Source organism: Triticum aestivum, chromosome 1A (assembly GCF_018294505.1).
Source record: "Triticum aestivum cultivar Chinese Spring chromosome 1A, IWGSC CS RefSeq v2.1, whole genome shotgun sequence".
NCBI classification, from domain to species: domain Eukaryota; kingdom Viridiplantae; phylum Streptophyta; class Magnoliopsida; order Poales; family Poaceae; genus Triticum; species Triticum aestivum.
In genome coordinates, this window is record NC_057794.1 from 10,981,363 (window position 1) to 10,993,260 (window position 11,898).

General features: G+C 44.8%; 1 protein-coding gene across 1 annotated transcript in view; it reads left to right on the forward strand.

Moving 5' to 3' along the window:
- Nucleotides 1-11,898, forward strand: part of LOC123187288 (serine protease Do-like HtrA) — a 23,872-nt gene that overhangs the window by 10,912 nt on the left and 1,062 nt on the right. The gene's annotated exons all lie outside the window — the stretch shown is intronic.

The following is an 11,898-nucleotide window of genomic DNA, read 5'->3' on the forward strand; positions in this document are numbered from 1 at the left end:
GGGAGGAACTTTGTGGCGGAAAAGCACGAGATGGAGACAAACCCGGCGACATGGGCTGGATCTGGTCCTAACTTTTCCTTCCTAAGAAAACAGATCCGTCCAACCACGTCGTGATGGCGAGGCATGAGCCGGCAGATCTGTGGCGCAAGGATGGTAAGGAAGTAGTTGGCAGTGAGGTGAGGGAATGGTCATGCTGGCAGGAGGGGAGGAGAGGATGGTGATGGCTCGATCCAGATCTGAAGAGAAGCAGAGCGGAAGGAATGGAGAGGAAAATTAATTGGGGTGAAGGATGAAGCCTTTATCTGGTTACGATGGGTCCTGGACCTTTTGCGATTTGGTGAGCATGAGCAGTAGGGAGGAGCTTGGTGGTGGAGCTGGACAAGCAAGAGATCGAGACGAACCCGACGACATGGGTTGGATCTGGTCCTGCTTTTTGGGTGGTAAGACAACAGATCTGTTCGGCCTCGTCGTGGTGGGGAGGCGTGAGCCGATAGATCTGCGGCGCAAAGATGGTAAGGAATTAGTTGGCAGTTAGGGGAGGTAATGGTCATGCTGAGACAAGGCTAGGAGAGGATGGTGATGGCTCGATCCACATATGAAGAGGGGGGAGTGGAAGGAATGGAGAGACAAATTAATTGGGGTGGAGGCTGAAACCTTTATCTGGTTTCGATGGGTCCTGATGTTGGAAATATGCCCTAGAGGCAATAATAAAAGCATTATTATTATATTTCCTTGTTCATGATAATTGTCTTTTATTCATGCTATAATTGTGTTATCCAGAAATCGTAATACATGTGTGAATAATAGACACCAACATGTCCCTAGTAAGCCTCTAGTTGACTAGCTCGTTGATCAACAGATAGTCATGGTTTCCTGACTATGGACATTGGATGTCATTGATAACGAGATCACATCATTAGGAGAATGATGTGATGGACAAGGCCCGATCCTAAACATAGCATAAGATCGTATAGTTCGTTTGCTAGAGTTTTTCCAATGTCAAGTATCCTTTCCTTAGACCATGAGATCGTGTAACTCCCGGATACCGTAGGAGTTCTTTGGGTGTACCAAACGTCACAACGTAACTGGGTGACCATAAAGGTATACTACGGGTATCTCCAAAAGTGTCTGTTGGGTTGACACGGATCAAGACTGGGATTTGTCACTCCGTATGACGGAGAGGTATCACTGGGCCCACTCGGTATTGCATCATCATTATGAGCTCAAAGTGACCAAGTGTCTGGTCACGGGATCATGCGTTACGGTACGAGTAAAGTGACTTGCCGGTAATGAGATTGAACAAGGTATTGGGATACCGACGATCGAATCTCGGGCAAGTAACATACCGATTGATAAAGGGAATTGTATACGGGGTTGCTTGAATCCTCGACATCGTGGTTCATCCGATGAGATCATCGAGGAGCATGTGGGAGCCAACATGGGTATCCAGATCCCGCTGTTGGTTATTGACCGGAGAGCAATCTCGGTCATGTCTGCATGTCTCCCGAACCCGTAGGGTCTACACACTTAAGGTTCGGTGACGCTAGGGTTGTAGGGATATGTATATGCAGTAACTTGAATGTTGTTCGGAGTCCCGGATGACATCCCGGACATCACGAGGAGTTCCGGAATGGTCCGGAGGTAAAGAATTATATATAGGAAGTGCTATTTCGGTCATCGGGACAAGTTTCGGGGTCACCGGTATTGTACCGGGACCACTGGAAGGGTCCAGGGGGTCCACCGGGTGGGGCCACCTATCCCGGAGGGCCCCATGGGCTGAAGTGGGAAGGGATCCAGCCCAAAGTGGCCTAGGGCGCCACTTCCCCTAGGGCCCATGCGCCTAGGTGGGGAAACCCTAAAGGGGGGCGCCCCCTTGCTTGGGTGGCAAGCCCCCCCACCCCTTGCCCCCCCCTAGGAGATTGCATCTCCTAGGGCCAGCGCCCCCCCCCTTGGCCCCCCTATATATAGTGGGGGGGATGGAGGACTTCTCACCTTTGCCTTTGGTGCCTCCCTCTCCCTCTCCAACACCTCCTCCTCCTCCATAGAGCATGGCGAAGCCCTACCGGAGTACTGCAGCTCCACCACCACCACGCCGTCGTGCTGCTGCTGGAGCCATCTTCCTCAACCTCTCCTTCCACCTTGCTGGATCAAGAAGGAGGAGATGTTACGCTGACCGTACGTGTGTTGAACGCGGAGGTGCCGTCCGTTCGGCGCTAGGGTCTCCGGTGATTTGGATCACGTCGAGTACGACTTCCTCATCCCTGTTCTTTGAACGCTTCCGCGCGTGATCTACAAAGGTATGTAGATGCAATCCGATCACTCGTTGCTAGATGAACTCCTAGATGGATCTTGGTGAAACCGTAGGAATTTTTTTTATTTTCTGCAACGTTCCCCAACAGTGGTATCAGAGCTAGGTCTATGCGTAGTTCTCTATGCACAGGTAGAACACAATTTGTTGTGGGCGTTGATGTTGTCAACTTTCTTGCTGCTACTAGTCTTATCTTGCTTCAACGGTATTGTGGGATGAAGCGGCCCGGACCAACCTTACACGTACACTTACGTGAGACCGGTTCCACCGACTAACATGCACTAGTTGCATAAGGTGGCTGGCCGGGTGTCTGTCTCTCCCACTTTAGTTGGAGCGGATTCGATGAAAAGGGTCCTTATGAAGGGTAAATAGAAGTTGACAAATCACGTTGTGGCTTTAACGTAGGTGAGAAAACGTTCTTGCTAGAACCCTATTTCAGCCACGTAAAACTTGCAACAACAATTAGAGGACGTCTAACTTGTTTTTGCAGCAAGTGTTCTGTGATGTGATATGGCCAAAGTTGTGATGAATGATGAATGATATATATATGTGATGTATGAGATTATGTTCTTGTAATAGGAATCACGACTTGCATGTCGATGAGTATGACAACCGACAGGAGCCATAGGAGTTGTCTTTATTTTTGTATGACCTGCGTGTCATTGAGAAACGCCATGTAAATTACTTTACTTTATTGCTAAACGTGTTAGCCATAGTAGTAGAAGCAATAGTTGGCGAGCAACTTCATGGAGACACGATGATGGAGATCATGGTGTCATGCCGGTGACAGGATGATCATGGAGCCCCAAGATGGAGATAAAAGGAGCTATGTGATATTGGCCATATCATGTCACTATTATTATTTGATGGCATGTGATGTTTATCATGTTTTGTACATCTTGTTTACTTAGAACGACGGTAGTAAATAAGATGATCCCTCATAATAATTTCAAGAAAGTGTTCCCCCTAACTGTGCACCATTGCGACAGTTCGTTGTTTCGAAGCACCACGTGATGATCGGGTGTGTTAGATTCCGACGTTCACATACAATGGGTGTAAGACAGATTTACACATGCAAAACACTTAGGTTGACTTGACGAGCCTAGCATGTACAGACATGGCCTCGGAACACAGAAGACCGAAAGGTCGAGCATGAGTTGTATAGAAGATACGATCAACATGAAGATGTTCACCGACGTTGACTAGTTCGTCTCACGTGATGATTGGACACGGCCTAGTTAACTCGGATCATGTTATACTTAGATGACTGGAGGGATGTCTATCTGAGTGGGAGTTCATTGAATAATTTGATTAGATGAACTTAATTATCATGAACTTAGTCTAAAATCTTTACAATATGTCTTGTAGATCAAATGGCCAACGTTGTCCTCAACTTCAACGCATTCCTAGAGAAAACCAAGCTGAAAGACGATGGCAACAACTATACGGACTGGGTCCGGAACCTGAGGATCATCCTCATAGCTGCCAAGAAAGATTATGTCCTACAAGCACCGCTAGGTGAACCTCCCGTCCCACAGAACCAAGACGGTATGAACGCTTGGCAGACACGTGCTGATGATTACTCCCTCGTTCAGTGCGGCATGCTTTACAGCCTAGAACCAGGGCTCCAAAAATGTTTTAAGAGACACGGAGCATATGAGATGTTAGAAGAGCTGAAAATGGTTTTCCAAGCTCATGCCCGGGTCGAGAGATATGAAGTCTCCGAAAAGTTTTTCAGCTGTAAGACGGAGGAAAATAGTTCTGTCAGTGAGCACATACTCACTATGTTTGGGTTACATAACCGCTTGACTCAGCTGGGAGTTAATCTCCCGGATGATGCGTGTTGGAAACATGCCCTAGAGGCAATAATAAATTGGTTATTATTATATTTCCTTGTTCATGATAATCGTTTATTATCCATGCTAGAATTGTATTGATAGGAAACTCAGATACATGTGTGGATACATAGACAACACCATGTCCCTAGTAAGCCTCTAGTTGACTAGCTCGTTGATCAATAGATGGTTACGGTTTCCTGACCATGGACATTGGATGTCGTTGATAACGGGATCACATCATTAGGAGAATGATGTGATGGACAAGACCCAATCCTAAGCCTAGCACAAGATCATGTAGTTCGTATGCTAAAGCTTTTCTAATGTCAAGTATCATTTCCTTAGACCATGAGATTGTGCAACTCCCGGATACCGTAGGAATAATTTGGGTTTGCCAAACATCACAACGTAACTGGGTGTCTATAAAGGTACACTACAGGTATCTCCGAAAGTGTCTGTTGGTTGGCACGAATCGAGACTGGGATTTGTCACTCCGTGTAAACGGAGAGGTATCTCTGGGCCCACTCGGTAGGACATCATCATGATGTGCACAATGTGATCAAGGAGTTGATCACGGGATGATGTGTTACGGAACGAGTAAAGAGACTTGCCGGTAATGAGATTGAAAAAGGTATCGGGATACCGACGATCGAATCTCGGGCAAGTATCGTACCGATAGACAAAGGGAATTGTATACGGGATTGATTAAGTCCTTGACATCGTGGTTCATCCGATGAGATCATCGTGGAACATGTGGGAGCCAACATGGGTATCCAGATCCCGCTGTTGGTTATTGACCGAAGAGTCATCTCGGTCATGTCTGCATGTCTCCCGAACCCGTAGGGTCTACACACTTAAGGTTCGGTGACGCTAGGGTTGTAGGGATATGTATATGCAGTAACCCGAATGTTGTTCGGAGTCCCGGATGAGATCCCGGACGTCACGAGGAGTTCCGGAATGGTCCGGAGGTAAAGAATTATATATAGGAAGTGTTATTTCGGCCATCGGGACAAGTTTCGGGGTCACCGGTATTGTACCGGGACCATCGGAAGGGTCCCGGGGGTCCACCGGGTGGGGCCACCTGCCCCGGGGGCCACATGGGCTGTAGGGGTGTGAGCCTTGGCCTATATGGGCCAAGGGCACCATCCCCAAGAGGCCCATGCGCCTAGAGATAAGGCAAGGGAAGAGTCCTAAGAGGGGAAGGCACCTCCTAGGTGCCTTGGGGGGGAGGGTCTCCTCCCTTGGCCGCCGCCCCCCTAGGAGATTGGATCTCCTAGGGCCGCCCCCCCTTGGGGTCCCTATATATAGTGGGGGAAGGAGGGCCTCTCACCCCACGCCTTGGTGCCTCCCTCTCCCTCTCCAACACCTCCTCCTCCTCCTCCATAGAGCTTAGCGAAGCCCTGCCGGAGTACTGCAGCTCCATCACCACCACGCCGTCGTGCTGCTGCTGGAGCCATCTTCATCAACCTCTCCTCCCCCCTTGCTGGATCAAGAAGGAGGAGACGTCGCTGCTCCGTACGTGTGTTGAACGCGGAGGTGCCGTCCGTTCGGCGCTAGGATCATCGGTGATTTGGATCACGACGAGTACGACTCCATCAACCCCGTTCACTTGAACACTTCCGCTTAGCGATCTACAAGGGTATGTAGATGCACTCTCCTTCCTCTTGTTGCTGGTCTCTCCATAGATAGATCTTGGTGACACATAGGAAAATTTTGAATTTCTGCTACGTTCCCCAACAATGGTATCAGAGCCAGGTTATTGCATAGATTCTATGCACGAGTAGAACACAAAGTAGTTGTGGGCGTTGATTTTGTTCAATATGCTTACCGTTACTAGTCCAATCTTGTTTTGACGGTATTGTGGGATGAAGCGGCCCGGACCAACCTTACACGTACGCTTACGTGAGACCGGTTCCATCGACTGACATGCACTAGTTGCATAAGGTGGCTGGCGGGTGTCTGTCTCTCCCACTTTAGTCGGAACGGATTCGACGAAAAGGGTCCTTGTGAAGGGTAAATAGCAATTGGCATATCACGTTGTGGTTTTGCGTAGGTAAGAAACGTTCTTGCTAGAAACCCATAGCAGCCACGTAAAACATGCAAACAACAATTAGAGGACGTCTAACTTGTTTTTGCAGGGTATGCTATGTGATGTGATATGGCCAAAGGATGTGATGAATTATATATGTGATGTATGAGATGATCATGTTCTTGTAATAGGAATCACGACTTGCATGTCGATGAGTATGACAACCGGCAGGAGCCATAGGAGTTGTCTTAATTTATTTATGACCTGCGTGTCAACATAAACGTCATGTAATTACTTTACTTTATTGCTAACTGTTAGCTGTAGTAGTAGAAGTAATAGTTGGCGAGACAACTTCATGAAGACACGATGATGGAGATCATGGTGTCATGCCGGTGACGATGATAATCATGGAGCCCTGAAGATGGAGATCAAAAGGAGCAAAAATGATATTGGCCATATCATGTCACTATTTGATTGCATGTGATGTTTATCATGTTTATACATCTTATTTGCTTAGAACAACGGTAGTAAATAAGATGATCCCTCATAAAAATTTCAAGAAGGTGTTTCCCCTAACTGTGCACCGTTGCTAAAAGTTCGTAGTTTCGAAGCACCACGTGATGATCGGGTGTGATAGATTCTTACGCTCGAATACAACGGGTGTTGACGAGCCTAGCATGTACAGACATGGCCTCGGAACACATGCAAACACTTAGGTTGACTTGACGAGCCTAGCATGTACAGACATGGCCTCGGAACACAGAAGACCGAAAGGTCGAGCATGAGTCGTATAGAAGATACGATCAACATGAAGATGTTCACCAATGTTGACTAGTCCGTCTCACGTGATGATCGGACACGGCCTAGTTGACTCGGATCATGTAATCACTTAGATGACTAGAGGGATGTCTATCTGAGTGGGAGTTCATAAGATGAACTTAATTATCCTGAACATAGTCAAAAGGACTTTGCAAATTATGTCACGCTATAGTTCTACTATTTAGATATGTTCCTAGAGAAAATTTAGTTGAAAGTTGATAGTAGCAATTATGCGGACTAGGTCCGTAAACTGAGGATTGTCCTCATTGCTTCATAGAAGGCTTATGTCCTTAATGCACCGCTCAGTGTGCTGAACCTCGAACGTTGTATGTGGATGTTGCGAACATCTAACATACACATTTTGATAACTACGTGATAGTTCAGTTAAATGGTTAAGAATTGAGGCACCGAAGACGTTTTTGAAACGTCGCGAAACATATGAGATGTTTCGAGGGCTGAAATTGGGATTTCAGGCTCGTGCTCACGTCAAGAGGTATAAGACCTCCGACGATTTTCTCAGCCTGCAAACTAAGGAGAAAAGCTCAATTGTTGAGCTAGTGCTCAGATTGTCTGAGTACAACAATCATTTGAATCGAGTGGGAGTTGATCTTCCAGATAAGATAGTGATGTTTCTCCGAAGTCATTACCACCAAGCCGCTAGAGCTTCGTGAAGAACTATAATATACCAGGGACATATATGATGATCCTTGAGATATTCGCGATGTTTGACACCACAAAAGTAGAAATCAAGAAGGAGCATCAATTGTTGATGGTTAGTGAAACCACTAGTTTCAAGAAGGGCAAGGGCAAAAGGGGATGCTTCATGAAACGGCAAATCAGTTGCTGCTCTAGTGAAGAAACCCAAGGTTGAACCCAAACTCGAGACTAAGTGCTTCTGTAATAAGGGGAACAGCTACTGGAGCAGAATTACCCTAGATACTTGGTAGATGAGAAGGTTGTCAATAGAAGTATATTGGATATACATTATGTTAATGTGTACTTTACTAGTACTCCTAGTAGCACCAGGGTATTAGATACCGGTTCGGTTACTAAGTGTTAGTAACTCGAAATAAAAGCTACGAATAAACGGAGACTAGCTAAAAGGTGAGATGACGATATGTGTTGGAAGTATTTCCAAGCTTGATCAAATATCGTACGCTCCCTCTACCATCGAGCTTGGTGTTTGCGTTGAGCATAGACGTGATTGGATTATGTCTATCGCAATACGGTTATTCATTTCAGGAGAATAATGGTTACTCTGTTTATTTGAATAATACCTTCAATGGTCTTGCACCTAAAATGAATGGTTTATTGAATCTCGATCGTAGTGATACACATGTTCATGCCAAAAGATATAATATAGTACCACCTGCTTGTGGCACTGTCACGTAAGTCATATCGGTATAAAACGCATGAAGAAGCTCCATGTTGATGGATCTTTGGGCTCACTCGTTTTTGAAAAGTTTGAGACATGCGAACCATGTCTATTGGTGTATATGCATGAAGAAACTCCATGCAAATGGACCGTTTGGACTCACTTGATTTTGAATCACTTGAGACATGCAAATCATACCACATGGGCAAGATGACTAGAAGCCTCGTTTTCAGTAAAATGGAACTAGAAAGCAACTTGTTGGAAGTAATACATTTCGATGTGTGCAGTCGAATGAGTGCTGAGGCATGTAGTGGATATCGTTATGTTCTTGCTTCACAGATGATTTGAGCAGATATTGAGTATATTTACTTGATGAATCACGAGTCTGAATTATTGAAAGGTTCAAGTAATTTCAGGGTGAAGTTGAAAGATCGTCGTGACAAGCGGATAAAATGTCTATGATATGATCATAGAGATGAATATCCGAATTACGAGTTTGGCACAGAATTAAGACATTGTGGAAATTGTTTCACAACTAATACAGCCTGGAACACCATAGTGTGATGGTGTGTCCGAACATCATAACTGCACCCTATTGAATATGATGCATACCATGATGTCTCTTATCGAATTACCATGATAGTTTATGGGTTAGGCATTAGAGACAACCACATTCACTTTAAATAGGGCACCACGTAATTCCGATGAGATGACACCGTATGAACTATGGTTTAGAGAAACCTAAGCTGTCATTTCTTAAAAGATTGGGGCTGCGACGCTTATGTGAAAAAGTTTCAGGCTGATAAGCTCGAACCCAAAGCGGATAAATGCATCTTCATAGGACACCCAAAACAGTTGGGTATACCTCCTGTCTCAGATCCGAAAGCAACGAGGGATTGTTTCAAGAATCGGGTCCTTTCTCGAGGAAAAGTTTCTCTCGAAAGAATTGAGTGGGAGGATGGTGGAGACTTGATGAGGTTATTGAACCGTCTCTTCAACTAGTGTGTGGCAGGGCACAGGAAGTTGTTCCTGTGGCACCTACACCAATTGAAGTGGAAGCTTATGATATTGATCATGAAACTTCGGATCAAGTCACTACCAAACCTCGTGGGATGACAAGGATGCGTACTACTTCAGAGTGGTACGTAATCCTGTCTTGGAAGTCATGTTGCTAGACAACAATGAACCTACGAGCTATGGAGAAGCGATGGTGGGCCTGGATTCCAAAATGGCTCGAGGCCATATAATCCAAGAAAGGATCCATATATGAAAACAAAGTGTAGACTTTGGAAGAACTACTTGATGGTCGTAAGGTTGTTAGGTACATATGGATTTTAAAAGGAAGACGGACAATGATGGTAAGTATCACCATTAAGAAAGCTCGACTTGTCGTTAAGATGTTTTCCGACAAGTCCAAGGAGTTGACTACGATGAGACTTTCTCACTCGCAGCGATGCTAAGAGTCTGTTGGAATTATATTAGCGATTACTGCATTATTTATGAAATCCTACAGATAGGATGTCAAAACATTGTTTCCTCGAATATTTTCTTGAGGAAAGGTTGTATGTGATAAAACCAGAAGGTTTTGTCAATCCTGAAAGATGCTAATAAGTATGCGAAGCTCCAGCAATCCTTCTAAGGACTGGAGTAAGCATCGCGGAGTTGGAATGTATGCTTTGATGAGATGATCAAAGATTTTGGGTGTATACAAAGTTTATGAGAAACTTGTATTTCCAAAGAAGTGAGTGGGAGCACTATAGAATTTCCGATCAGTATGTGTTGTTAACATGTTGTTGATCGGAAATGATGAAGAATTTCTAGAAAGCATGCAGAGTTATTTGAAAATTGTTTTTCAATGGAAAGCCTGGATTAAGCTACTAGAACGTTGAGCATCAAGATCTATAAGGATAGATCAAAACGCTTAATGGTACTTTCAAATGAGCACATACCTTGACATGATCTTGAAGGTGTTCAAGAAGGATCAGTCAAAGAAGGAGTTCTTGCCTGAGTTGTAAGGTATGAAGTTAAGACATAAAGCTCGAGCATGGCAGAATAAAGAGAAAGGACGAATGTCGTCCCCTATGCTTTTGTCATAGGCTCTATACGGTATGCTATGCTGTGTACCGCACCTGATGTGTGCCTTGCCACATGTCTGGCTAGAGGGTACAAAGGTGATCTAGGAGTAGATCACTAGATAGCGGTCAAAATTATCCTTAGAGGAATAAGGATATCTTTCTCGGTTATGGAGGTGATAAAGAGTTCGACGTAAAGAGTTACGTCGATGCAAGCTTAACACCTATCTGGATAGCTCTGAGTAGAGATACCGGATACATATAATGGAGCAACAATTTGGAATAGCTCCAAGTAGAACAGTTATTTGAAATGGCTCCAAATGTAGCGTAGTAGTTGCATCTACAAGATGACATAGAAATTTGCAAAGTACATACGGATCTGAATGTTGCAGACCCGTTGACTAAAACCTCTCTCACAAGCAACATGATCAAACCTAGAACTCATTGAGTGTTAATCACATAGTGATGTGAACTAGACTACTGACTCTAGTAAACTCTTGGGTGTTAGTCACATGGCGATGTGACCTGTGAGTGTTAATCACATGGCGATATGAACTAGATTATTGACTCTAGTGCAAGTGGGAGACTGCTGGAAATATGCCCTAGAGGCAATAATAAATTGGTTATTATTATATTTCCTTGTTCATGATAATCGTTTATTATCCATGCTAGAATTGTATTGATAGGAAACTCAGATACATGTGTGGATACATAGACAACACCATGTCCCTAGTAAGCCTCTAGTTGACTAGCTCGTTGATCAATAGATGGTTACGGTTTCCTGACCATGGACATTGGATGTCATTGATAACGGGATCACATCATTAGGAGAATGATGTGATGGACAAGACCCAATCCTAAGCCTAGCACAAGATCATGTAGTTCGTATGCTAAAGCTTTTCTAATGTCAAGTATCATTTCCTTAGACCATGAGATTGTGAAACTCCCGGATATCGTAGGAATACTTTGGGTGTGCCAAACATCACAACGTAACTGGGTGGCTATAAAGGTAAACTACAGGTGTAACGCCCGGGTAATTAAGCTACAGTGAACCTCTGCTAATGATGCCACGTCACCTCGATTACTGTTCCTAATCTCGTGCTAGTTCGAAACTGATTCAAATTCAAATTCAAAATCAACCAAAGAATAAAAACTTTTCAAAATTTAAAACAAAAATGTTCGGTGGACGCCAAATATTACAAGGGTAATTATGGTGCAGTAAACACATTGTTATAAAATGCCTAAATGCTTTTAAATGAATTAAAACAGAAAGAATAATAAAAACAGAAAAAGAAAAAAATAAAGAAAAGAAAGGAAGAAAGAGAAGGGAAACCCCCCCAAACCCCCCTGGGCCACCTGGCCCAGTTATTCCACCTGGCCCATCCGGCCGGGCCGGCCCGCCTCCCCCTGCCGCCTCCCTTCCCTGTTCCCCCGACCTGGGTCGGAATAGGGGCACGTCC